Source organism: Crinia signifera, chromosome 9, assembly GCF_055691185.1.
Source record: "Crinia signifera chromosome 9, ASM5569118v1, whole genome shotgun sequence".
Taxonomy (NCBI): domain Eukaryota; kingdom Metazoa; phylum Chordata; class Amphibia; order Anura; family Myobatrachidae; genus Crinia; species Crinia signifera.
The window spans coordinates 36,773,188-36,784,567 of NC_139225.1; the positions used below are offsets into that span (position 1 = coordinate 36,773,188).

An 11,380-nucleotide genomic window follows, 5' to 3' on the forward strand; every position below is an offset into this window, starting at 1 on the left:
TGTGTGCAGCTCCAATACAAGGATCCAACCACGAATCCAAAATGGGGTATGCTTGTAGAAAAGAGAAGAATGAAGCGCACCAATCAGCAATAAATTTGACAAATTTTACTTATATAACTGCTGACATACATAGGGTTAAAAGTAGAAAGCTTGCCGTGTGGACAGGGCTATACAGCCGGACCCAGCGTCGATGGAGAACCGCGAGCAGTGATCAGTTGCAGACGGGGAGCATTAGGACCAGAACAAACAGCCGGAGACTTCCACAGGTACAGCACGGACCAGACCAGGACGTCACCACGTCGGGAACAGGTAACCACCCCAACGCGTTTCGTCACAGCTACGGACTTCGTCAGGGGGTGTGACTATCTCCTGACATCCACAGTCTTTTATACCATTTAAACAGGTGCCGCTCGGCAATCAATTATTAATTAAAAGGTACCAGATCACATTTGGACCAATTTAAAAACCAAATACAAAGTATATAATACACATATCCTGCACGCTGATACATATCAGAAAGTTTTAAAAGGACCACTGAATAATAGAAAAACAGAAAAATAGAAAAAATAAAAAAATATATATTTTATGTCTAATATATATATACAAAAATTGTGAAGTGAAAAAGTGCTATATTATAAAAATATATATATATGAAAATATCATTCATAATACTTTAAGAAAAAGTGCAAGTGCTTAACAATCAATATAAAGGGCTAATAATAGCCATCCTAATTTTAATAATGAAAAAACATATTAGTGATAAAAAGATTAACTTTTCGAGCCGTATCAGTAAGCAGAATTCACAAATTCTGAAAAAAGAGACAATAAAAAAGAAGAAGAAGAACACAAATCAATATGAGAAATATAAAATACATTACATACATTTACATATATAATATACATAATACAATAAAGAAAATTTAATAAAAATGTTTATATCAAAAAAAGTTATTAAATTAGCTACTGGTATATCAGCATTAATTAGAAATTACTAAAAAATCATTAAAAATTTCTTATAAAGATGAGAAAGTAGATGTCTTAAGAGCAATGGCACGTTAATAGCAATCATAAAATAACGGGGGGAATATATACTAAGTCGCGGCAAAGAACAAGGGAGAGTCACAGCCCTGCACGCAGGTGTCATCAGGGGCATCCGTCATTGTGTCAACGGGTGGGGTTACTTACCCAGCAGCACCCATCAACACTACGGGTACCCCCAAAGCACACCCTCAATGCAGGAAAGGTGTAATCTCGCAACCCTCATTCATGCCAGCAGGACTTAGTGTACCTAAAGTATATATCCAGTATGTCTCACGTTTTCCAAGTTTCAAACTCAGATCGCCACCCCTAGTATCCAGGGTGACGTGCTCAATAGCTTTAAAAGAGAAATTTTTCAAGTTAGACTGGCAACAATTAAAAAAATGTCTAGGAACACTATGATGTTGTACATTATTCTTAATGCTTCTCATATGTTCAAGAATGCGGATTTTTAGTGGACGTTTTGTTTTGCCCACATAGCGTTTACCGCAATTACATTCCAGCACATAGATAACGTTATCAGTGGTACATTGCTGGGAGCTAATACAGATTTTAAAGAATTAGCCTTTTTAAATACAACTTGGGGTTTTTCAGGTAAAACATCCTTCAGAAGTGGATCAAGTAGCAAAATGTCCCAATGTTTACTCATGATCTTACGTATCTCTTTATCACAAGAGTTGAATTTTGTGATAAATGGAATGAATTTATTTTCATTGGCGGCAGGGGTAGTTTTTTCTTTATAAATTAATAATTCATTTCTATCTAAGTTTCTGGCTCTCTCTTTACATTTGTCAATAAGTTCATCAGGATATTTCTTTTCCTTGAACCTTTTTACATATATCTCAGATTGTTCATCATATTTATTAATCGAATTACAGTTTTTTCTGATACGTCTAAACTGTGAGTAGGGGATATTAGAGATCCATTTGTTATAGTGGCTACTATCATGATGGATATAGCTATTACTATCCACAGATTTCACATGTGTGTATGTGGCCACCTCTGAACCCTCAGACCAATCATGAGTGTCCAGGACCAAGTCCAAAAAATCAATTTTATCAGGACTGCACTTAGATGTAAATTTTAAATTATAATTATTTACATTCAGTTTTTCAACAAATAATTCAAATGATCTCATGTCCCCATCCCAGATGATTAGGAGATCATCTATATATCTCTTATAACACTTAATGTTGGATTTAAAGGTATTATTTAACTCAACATTATTTTCCTCCCATTCACCGAGATATAAGTTAGCTAAACTCGGAGCATAGGGGGTCCCCATAGCAACCCCCCGTTTTTGTAGGTAATATTCCTTTTGGAAGGTAAAAAAGTTATTCTCCATTACCAATCTGAGACAATCAAGTAAGAAAATACAAAATCGACCATCCATGTCGACATCTTTTTCCAGATAATATCTCACACCAGCAAACCCACCCTCATGGGGTATAGAGGTGTAGAGGGCTTCTACATCAATCGTACACCACAGGTAACCTGACTTCCATTCGAAATTTTCAAGAAACATCAGTACCTGTGTTGAATCTCTAAGGTACGATTTAAGATTAACAACATACTTGCGAATATGGATGTCGACAAATTCAGAGAGAGAGGCAGTCGCTGATCCAATGCCAGCGTCGATAGGACGCCCAGGGGTTTTTTCAAGTCGCTTGTGAACCTTAGGCAGGTAATAAAAGATAGCAGTAGTAGGATATAATTTTACAACATACTGTGATTCTTTTAGGGATAAACATTTATCCTTTACACCTTGGTTCACAAGTGTTACAATTTTTTCCACCACATCAGCAGTGGGATCAGTGCTCAATTTGGAGTATGTTGCGGCATAATTTAATAAACGGTATGCCTCCTCCATATAATCACTTCTATTGAGCACTACAATTCCCCCCCCCTTATCCGCCTGTTTTATAATAATATCATTATTTGTTTCCAGTTCCCGAATGGCAGCATATTCTTTTTAGACATATTAATCTTTTTTATGTTTATCATCTTTACACAATTTCTCAAAATCCTGTTTTATTAGATTTGAGAATGTATCAATATAACTACCACGGGATTCCACTGGATAAAACGTGGATCTGGGTTTCAGTCCTGACCCTGATCCACTCTCAGGACATTCAATTGAGTTCATAGGGACATTATTACTTTTAGCAAAATGTCTTTTTAAAGTTAAAGACCTGCTAAATTTATTAGCGTCAATAAATAAATCGAACCCGTCAGGGCTCTTTGAAGGGGCGAAAGAGAGACCTTTAGACAAAAGCATTTTTTCATCAGGTTTCAACTCATAATTTGAGAGATTAAAAATACCTGTAGTATCTATGGATTTTGACGTCTTATTTTTTGTCCCCTTTCCGCCTCTCTTTCCACGTCTAAAGTGTCTTGTTTTCGTTTGGATTTCACCACCGGGCTCTCCCATCTGTTGTTTTCCGATGGGTAACGCCCCTTTGATTGTACTCTGTCTAAAAAAAACTAATTTCTGGAGCCTTGCGCTTCAGTGTTGCTCAAGGCTTGATATCTATTGGTTAGAGGAATATCAAATCTATCATTTCTTGTATTGTTTCTGTATTTATTTCTATATTTAGGTTGTTGCCAATCTGAATCACGCCTCTGGCGCCATCCTTCATTGCGTTGTCCCTGCCATTTATTTCTATTACTGTAATTATCATCTCTATTTTGCCTATTTTGCGGCCAGTTCCGCACATTATCATTACGGTAATCCAGCAGGTCTCTTTTAAATTTCTTTACTTTAGTTTCAATGACCTCATCTTCAATTTTATTTATTCAAGTTGTATTTAAAAAGGCTAATTCTTTAAAATCTGTATTAGCTCCCAGCAATTTGAAAGTTAATGAAGATGTCGGTTGGTTACAAAAATTGAAAGGATTTTATCCATGTACTAGATGTAAGATCTGTCAATATGCTAGTAAAGAAAGACAAAAAGTATGGAATAATGATAAAACTAAATCCTTTGAGATAAAAAGTAAAATCACATGTACCACTGATAACGTTATCTATGTGCTGGAATGTAATTGCGGTAAACGCTATGTGGGCAAAACAAAACGTCCACTAAAAATCCGCATTCTTGAACATATGAGAAGCATTAAGAATAATGTACAACATCATAGTGTTCCTAGACATTTTTTTAATTGTTGCCAGTCTAACTTGAAAAATTTCTCTTTTAAAGCTATTGAGCACGTCACCCTGGATACTAGGGGTGGCGATCTGAGTTTGAAACTTGGAAAACGTGAGACATACTGGATATATACTTTAGGTACACTAATGTAGGGTACACACCAGGACGACCTGCTCACGATGCACATCGTGAGCGGGTCGTCAGTGTCTCGTCCGACCCGCTCGCGATGACGCGGGAGGGCACGACCCGCTCACGATGTGCACCGTGAGCGGGTCCGATCCGATGGCGACCCGCACCCGGTTGTATGGTCGTCATTGAGATCCTACCTGCAGCAGGTAGGATCTCAATAACGACCGACCGACCCGCGGGACCGCGCATCGGATCGGAATCGCTCCACACCAGCTCAGAAAAGGGCCCAATCAGCACACAATCTGCATCCAATTGATCGGAATCGGATCTAGATTGTGCTGATCGGGCCCTAGTCGTCCTGGTGTGTACCCAGCATTAGTCCTGCTGGCATGAATGAGGGTTGCGAGATCACACCTTTCCTGCATTGAGGGTGTGCTTTGGGGGTACCCGTAGTGTTGATGGGTGCTGCTGGGTAAGTAACCCCACCCGTTGACACAATGACGGATGCCCCTGATGACACCTGCGTGCAGGGCTGTGACTCTCCCTTGTTCTTTGCCGCGACTTAGTATATATTCCCCCCGTTATTTTATGATTGCTATTAACGTGCCATTGCTCTTAAGACATCTACTTTCTCATCTATATAAGAAATTTTTAATGATTTTTTAGTAATTTCTAATTAATGCTGATATACCAGTAGCTAATTTAATAACTTTTTATTGATATAAACATTTTTATTAAATTTTCTTTATTGTATTATGTATATTATATATGTAAATGTATGTAATGTATTTTATATTTCTCATATTGATTTGTGTTCTTCTTTTTTATTGTCTCTTTTTTCAGAATTTGTGAATTCTGCTTGCTGATACGGCTCGAAAAGTTAATCTTTTTATCACTAATATGTTTTTTCATTATTAAAATTAGGATGGCTATTATTAGCCCTTTATATTGATTGTTAAGCACTTGCACTTGCACGCGTCCTCCGACCTTTTCATTCCCCTACTATCCACGTCGGCGTGGAGTTGAGAATAGAATAGTGTGGCGAGCGCAGCGAGCCACCGAGCCCGAAGCGTGGCGAGGGGACGCGTATAACTTTACAGGTATACGCGTCCCCACGCGGGGCTCGCTGCGCTCGCCACGCTTCGGGCTCGCCACACTATTCTATTCTCAACTCCACGCCGACGTGGATAGTAGGGGAATGAAAAGGTTGGAGGACGCGCACCGCCGCCCCTCGCGGGCTCGCTGCGCTCGCCACGCTTCGGGTTGGCGTCTATCGTGGGGTGGGGTTTACGGCGTTAAATTTGGGGGGGTTGGGAATATTTTACATTGAATCCAATGTAAAATCGGGTCCCAGGGACCCGATTTACATTTCATTCAATAAAAAAATCGGGTCGAAAATCGGTCGTTCGCGTCGATCGCATCGAATGCGACCAAATCGCATGCGATGCGATCGACCCGATTTTTCCGACACGACCACCCCGATGTAAATCGGTGTGGCCGTGCTAGGAAACAAGTACCTTAATTATTAGAAATTCTGCTGGTGCACTGCATAATAGTGTGCTACCTTTTGTGGTGACCACTGGCAGTGCTACTGCCTACCTACCTAGTAGTTTAGTTTCTCTACCTACTAGGCTGCTATATTATTAATACTTAATTAATTTAATTATATATAGTCCACTAGTGCTGCCTGCACTGAATACTGTGAATAGAGGTTGCCAGTATTATTTACTCAGTCCACTGTTGCCGCTGCAGTGCCACTCTTAAATGAGCCACGTGTTTCTGCCGCACACTTGTGTGGCTTAGCATAGTTATCCAGCTACCTCGGTGCAACCTTTTACCCTAAAAACAATATTGTGAGGTGTGATGTGTTCAGAATAGACTGGAAATGAGTGTAAATTAATGTTATTGAGGTTAATATAGCGTAGGAGCAAAAAAAAAACAGAACCCAAAATCCAAAAAATCCAAACACAAAACGTTTAGGAGGTGTTTTGGCAAAACCCATTAGAACCCAAAACCTCAAGGTAATCAGAACCCAAAACAGAAAGCACAAAAAGTGGCCGGTGCACATCCCTAATATATATATATATATGCGAGGGGGGGTTTAGCGGCACTCCAAGCTCCTTGGCAGAATGTACAGGTGAAATACAATGATGCGGTGCCCGTCCAGGGTCAGCGCTAGGCTGGCGGTATACACAGGGGGGGTTGCGGCGGCACTCGCGAAGAAAAAAGAAACCACACCAGGCGGATAACTTCACCAACGTTTCGAGGCTAAGTTGCCTCTTTATCAAGGTGCTCACAAAAACTTCAAAACGAAGTTTTGAAGTTTTTGTGAGCACCTTGATAAAGAGGCAACTTAGCCTCGAAACGTTGGTGAAGTTATCCGCCTGGTGTGGTTTCTTTTTTCTTCGCGAGTGCCGCCGCAACCCCCCCTGTATATATATATATATATAGATAGATAGATATATAAATATATATAGATATACACATATATATATATATATATATATATATAAATACATATATAGGATAGAGGAGAAAAACCGTCACTCGGGACTTATTTCTGCTGCTTGGAATGGTAGCTTGCCCTGGTGCCACTAGTGGGATGGCTGTATGTGGTTACAGCCAGCAGTGCATATTTGTAGAAGAAACATGGGAACTCAGGGACTCACATGCAGGGTGCAAAAAAAACGGACCAGGTTTATTCCATAAGAAAGCCTATCAACATTTCGGGGGGCCGGACACCCGTCGGCAGGACATATAGGCAGGTACATGGCAAAGAATAAAGTGCAAGTGCAACAATATATAGTGTCAAATACAGTGCATATTTACCCCCTCCCCAGCAACACCGCGCACGTGAGCCTCCGGGCTGGCATCCGGATTCCTGCGCACTGTGATGACGTCACCACGTCAGGCAGCGTCTAGCAACAGGCGCATCAGAACGGTCCCCGTCTGGCAGGTCACGTGGGTAGGCTGTAAAGAGGGCATACAAGCAACAGTTAAAAATACATCCAAATAAGCACACTGGTAAGAGGATGCTGGAATAACAAGTGTAAAAACAATCAAACATATCAAAGTGACATATATAAAGTGTGTGCGTGAGGTGACATCTAGTGGACAAATGTGTAAAGTGCATATAGAGAATCTGACAGACATGTAATTTAAAAACATCTACCCGTATATACTCGAGTATAAGTCGACCCGAATATAAGCCGAGGCACCTAAATTTACAAAAAAAACCTGGGAAAACATATTGACTCAAGTGGGACCCTCATTCGAGTATAAGCCGAGGGGGACTTTTTCAGCATAAAAAATGTTCTGAAAAAAGTAGGCTTATACTCGAGTATATATGGTATACAATATACTGGCATATAGCGATATAAATACTGCTGGTGATGCATATGCCAAAATCTGTGAAAGAACAACTGTTGTACAACAGTATAAGCTGGACGACAACAGATGAACAAGTGTGCAGAAACATGCACATGCACACAGTCCGAATATGGTATAACAACTCCCTTTACTTGGAGTACTAAGGCAACAAGAGAGAATATAATCTGCAAAAAGATTCACATCGAAATGGGTAGCAGCAATGTGTAGCATTTGTACGCGCACAAGTGCAAGCATTGAGGACTGCTGCTGATTAGCTATTTTTGCAAAAAATTATAAAATATATACATATTTATCTATATATTTTTTGGTATATTAGCGCCCAATCAACCTCTGTGCTAAGAGGGGTCGAATGTTTGCTTTGTCCAATTTATGAATCTATCTGTGCAGCTATCTGTGGTGGCAACCGCTCCAAAAGACTACTCCAACTTGAATCTGAGTGGATTCATAAATCGGACATATATATATATATATATATATATATATATATATATAAATGTATTACTGTGTATTTTTTCTGTTAAAACATAAAGAGTTAGTGCTTCAGAGTGTACAAGTTTTTTTAAATAATAAAATGCAGCACTGCAGTCAGGGCCAGTCTTCGGCCCCACCTGCAAACTATAAATTTGTGCCCTCCCATACTAAACAAAGAGACAGCGCGTTGCGGAAGTGCACTATGAAATAAGGGGTGTATGATGCCAGTAGTAGTAGTACCTCTTATTCACATAATGTGCCCAGCAGCAGTAGTGCCGTAACTAGACATTTTCGTGCTCTGTACAAGAAAGGGAATTGGTGCCACCCGATCCCCACACTAAAAGTAGGGACAGTGCACACCAAAGGCTTGCAGCTAAAAATTAGGATGTGGCTTCGTGGGCAAGGGGCTGCACGCTGAGCAATCTGCCACTGCAATACAGTATCTTATTCATGCCAGCAGTACTTGGCCTGTATGGGTATTTTCTTTAAACCAGTGGTTCTCACACTCGGTCGTCAGGACCCCACACAGTTCACGTTTTCCAGGTCACCCAACAGGTGCACTCATTACTGACTGACACATTTTAAAAGCACCACAGGTGGAGGGAACAATGTCATTTGATTCTGTGAGGAGACCTGCAAAACATGCAGTGTGGGGTCCTGAGGACTGAGGACCGACTTTGAGAACCTGTGTTTTGAGAACCGGTGCCGGTCCCGTGTCGTCCTGCTCTGACTCGGCTGCCACGGTCGGGCATAAACCAGCAGCACAGAAAGAGAAAGTAAGATTTTCATGGGCCTTTGCGGAGCCTGCAATTCCCCACTTATGGCTCTGCCACCTTCATGCAGTGACTGCATTTTTACCGTCCCCTGGGTCCAGGCTCTTCCACCCATCCCACCTTGATTGCACCAACAGCACAGCACAGAAGCAGACAGACACAAGTATAACAGTAAGTACTACCACCATTTAAAAAGTTTATTAACTGTGTGTATGTATGAAATATGGACGGGTGTGACACTTGGGGCTATAGAAATTATCATTTTGTGGACAAGTGACTTAAATTAGAATATATTGCACATATTAAAAAGTATATAATGTAATATTAATATAATATTAATAATAATATAATTAAGGTGGCCACCTATTTTGCTGTTATTTGACAGTTATTTGAATAAAACTTATTATATATATATATATATATATATATATATATATATATATATATATATATATATATATAGTCATGTGATTTTTTTTTTTTACTGTGAATCCAGGCTACGGTTTACTGAGGTACTTAGCGCAGTGTTTCCCCTCCACAAAATTGTCTATATTTGTTTTAAATCTATGTGTTTGAGTCACTATTGGTGAAACAGACCTAGACCAATTAGATGTGTATTCACTAACACATCATTGAAACCTGCAGCTTTTCTTTTTTTATTATTATATATTTTTATCAAAAATATATATAATTCCTATAAAGCTTATACACCCATCTAATAGCGCATGCCCTCTAGAGTAATCTAGTGCCTCTGCTATAGAAATGATGCCATCATTGTGTTAGTGTAATTAATGTCATTGGGATCATAAACATTTGTATAGTACATATTGCAGTATCCCTGCATCTCTACACCATGTAACTGCCAACTTCTGTACCTCACACATCTGCACTCCACGCCTTCCCTCCCTACACCCTGTAACTACCCACTTCTGCAGCCTTTCTCCCTGCACTTTGTACATTCTACCTCTATACCTTCTCTTCCTGAACCCTGTAACTAGGATGAGGGGGCCATGAAGATGTAGTTATGCCCGTGGATTATCTGCTAAGCAGCCACCACCAGCATCCATGCTGAGCTGCTGCAAGCCTGCAAAGTGAAACTAAATTCCGAAGCACATGACAGGAAGATATTTATGCACTTGGACTGTACCATTCAGGAAGTGTTGCCTGCTTCCATAGCATAAACCTTCTAATATTTACTTTACAGGAAATAACCCTTTATTTGACTTGAAACATAAGAACCAAATATATTTTATGTACAGAAATGATGGCTCATCTAATTATCACAATTAAAGCTTTATTAAACTTAAAAGATACTGTATGCATCCCCCTACAATTTGGTTTGTCCTAGATCTCTCACAGAAAAGTGTAAGCTGAATTAACTCCTAATATGCCAGCAATATATTAACTTTTTCTTTAAATACAGTTTGAGCATACTTTTACACTATAAATCTGTGGAAAAAATATTGAAAAAGATTAGACTATAGAATCTTTATTCACCCCTGGATCACCCCTAGACTAATACAGCACACTTGGCAGCACCCCATGAGTTATACGTCAGACTTGGCTCACCCCAGGAATTATATTTATTTATTAACAGTTTCTTAAATAGCGCATACATATTCCGCAGCGCTTTACAGAGTATAGTTGAACATTCACATCAGTCCCTGCCCCAGTGGAGCTTACAATCTATATTCCCTACCACATGTACACACATACAGACATTGTAGGGTTAATTTGTTGGGAGCCAATTAACCTACCAGTATATTTTTGGATTGTGGGAGGAAACCGGAGTACCCGGCGGAAACCCATGCAAGTACGGGGAGAATATACAAACTCTGCATAGTTAGAGCCATGGTGAGAATCAAACCCATGACCTCAGCACTGTGCGGCAGTAATGCTAAGTATTACACCATCCATACTGAACATATGACACATATGTGGGCACCCCTGGTCTGAAACGGGACACATGTGGGCACCCAGGGCCACCACTAGGAATGGCGGGGCCCGGGACTGAATAATATAACACGCTAGGCACACCCCAGGAATTATGCGGTACACATGCGGGCACCCCTGTCCTGATACAGCACACATGGAATTATACGGCACAGATGGCGGCACACCTGGACTGATATGGCACACATGGCGACACCCATGGAATTTTACAGCACAACTTGCAGTAAAAAATAAAAAAAATACCTTTTTTTTCTATTCATAAAAAAAGGACAGCTCCCCTAGTCTGATACGGGACACATGGAGGCACCCCTGGAATTATACGGCAGACATGCGTGCACCCCTGACCTGATACAGCACACATCGAATAATATGGCACAGATGGTGACACTCCTGGACTGATACAGGACACATGGGGGCACCCATGGAATTATACGGCAGACATGCAGACACCCCTGGACTGATATGGGACACATGCGGGCA

General features: G+C 40.2%; 1 long non-coding RNA gene across 2 annotated transcripts in view; it reads right to left on the reverse strand.

Annotated features, from left to right (window-relative positions):
- LOC146035407 (uncharacterized) overlaps nucleotides 1–10,039 on the reverse strand; it is a 39,355-nt gene extending 29,316 nt beyond the window's left edge. Inside the window, exons 1-2 of one of the 2 annotated variants that reach the window (XR_014460634.1) lie at nucleotides 9,920–10,039; nucleotides 7,143–7,283 (exon numbers count right to left, since the gene is read on the reverse strand). This is a non-coding gene — a long non-coding RNA (uncharacterized LOC146035407). Of the gene's footprint in view, nucleotides 1–7,142; nucleotides 7,934–9,919 lie in introns of those variants that run through there. The other variant, XR_014460635.1, reaches the window with a different exon arrangement.
- Nucleotides 10,040–11,380: the final 1,341 nt, after the last annotated feature.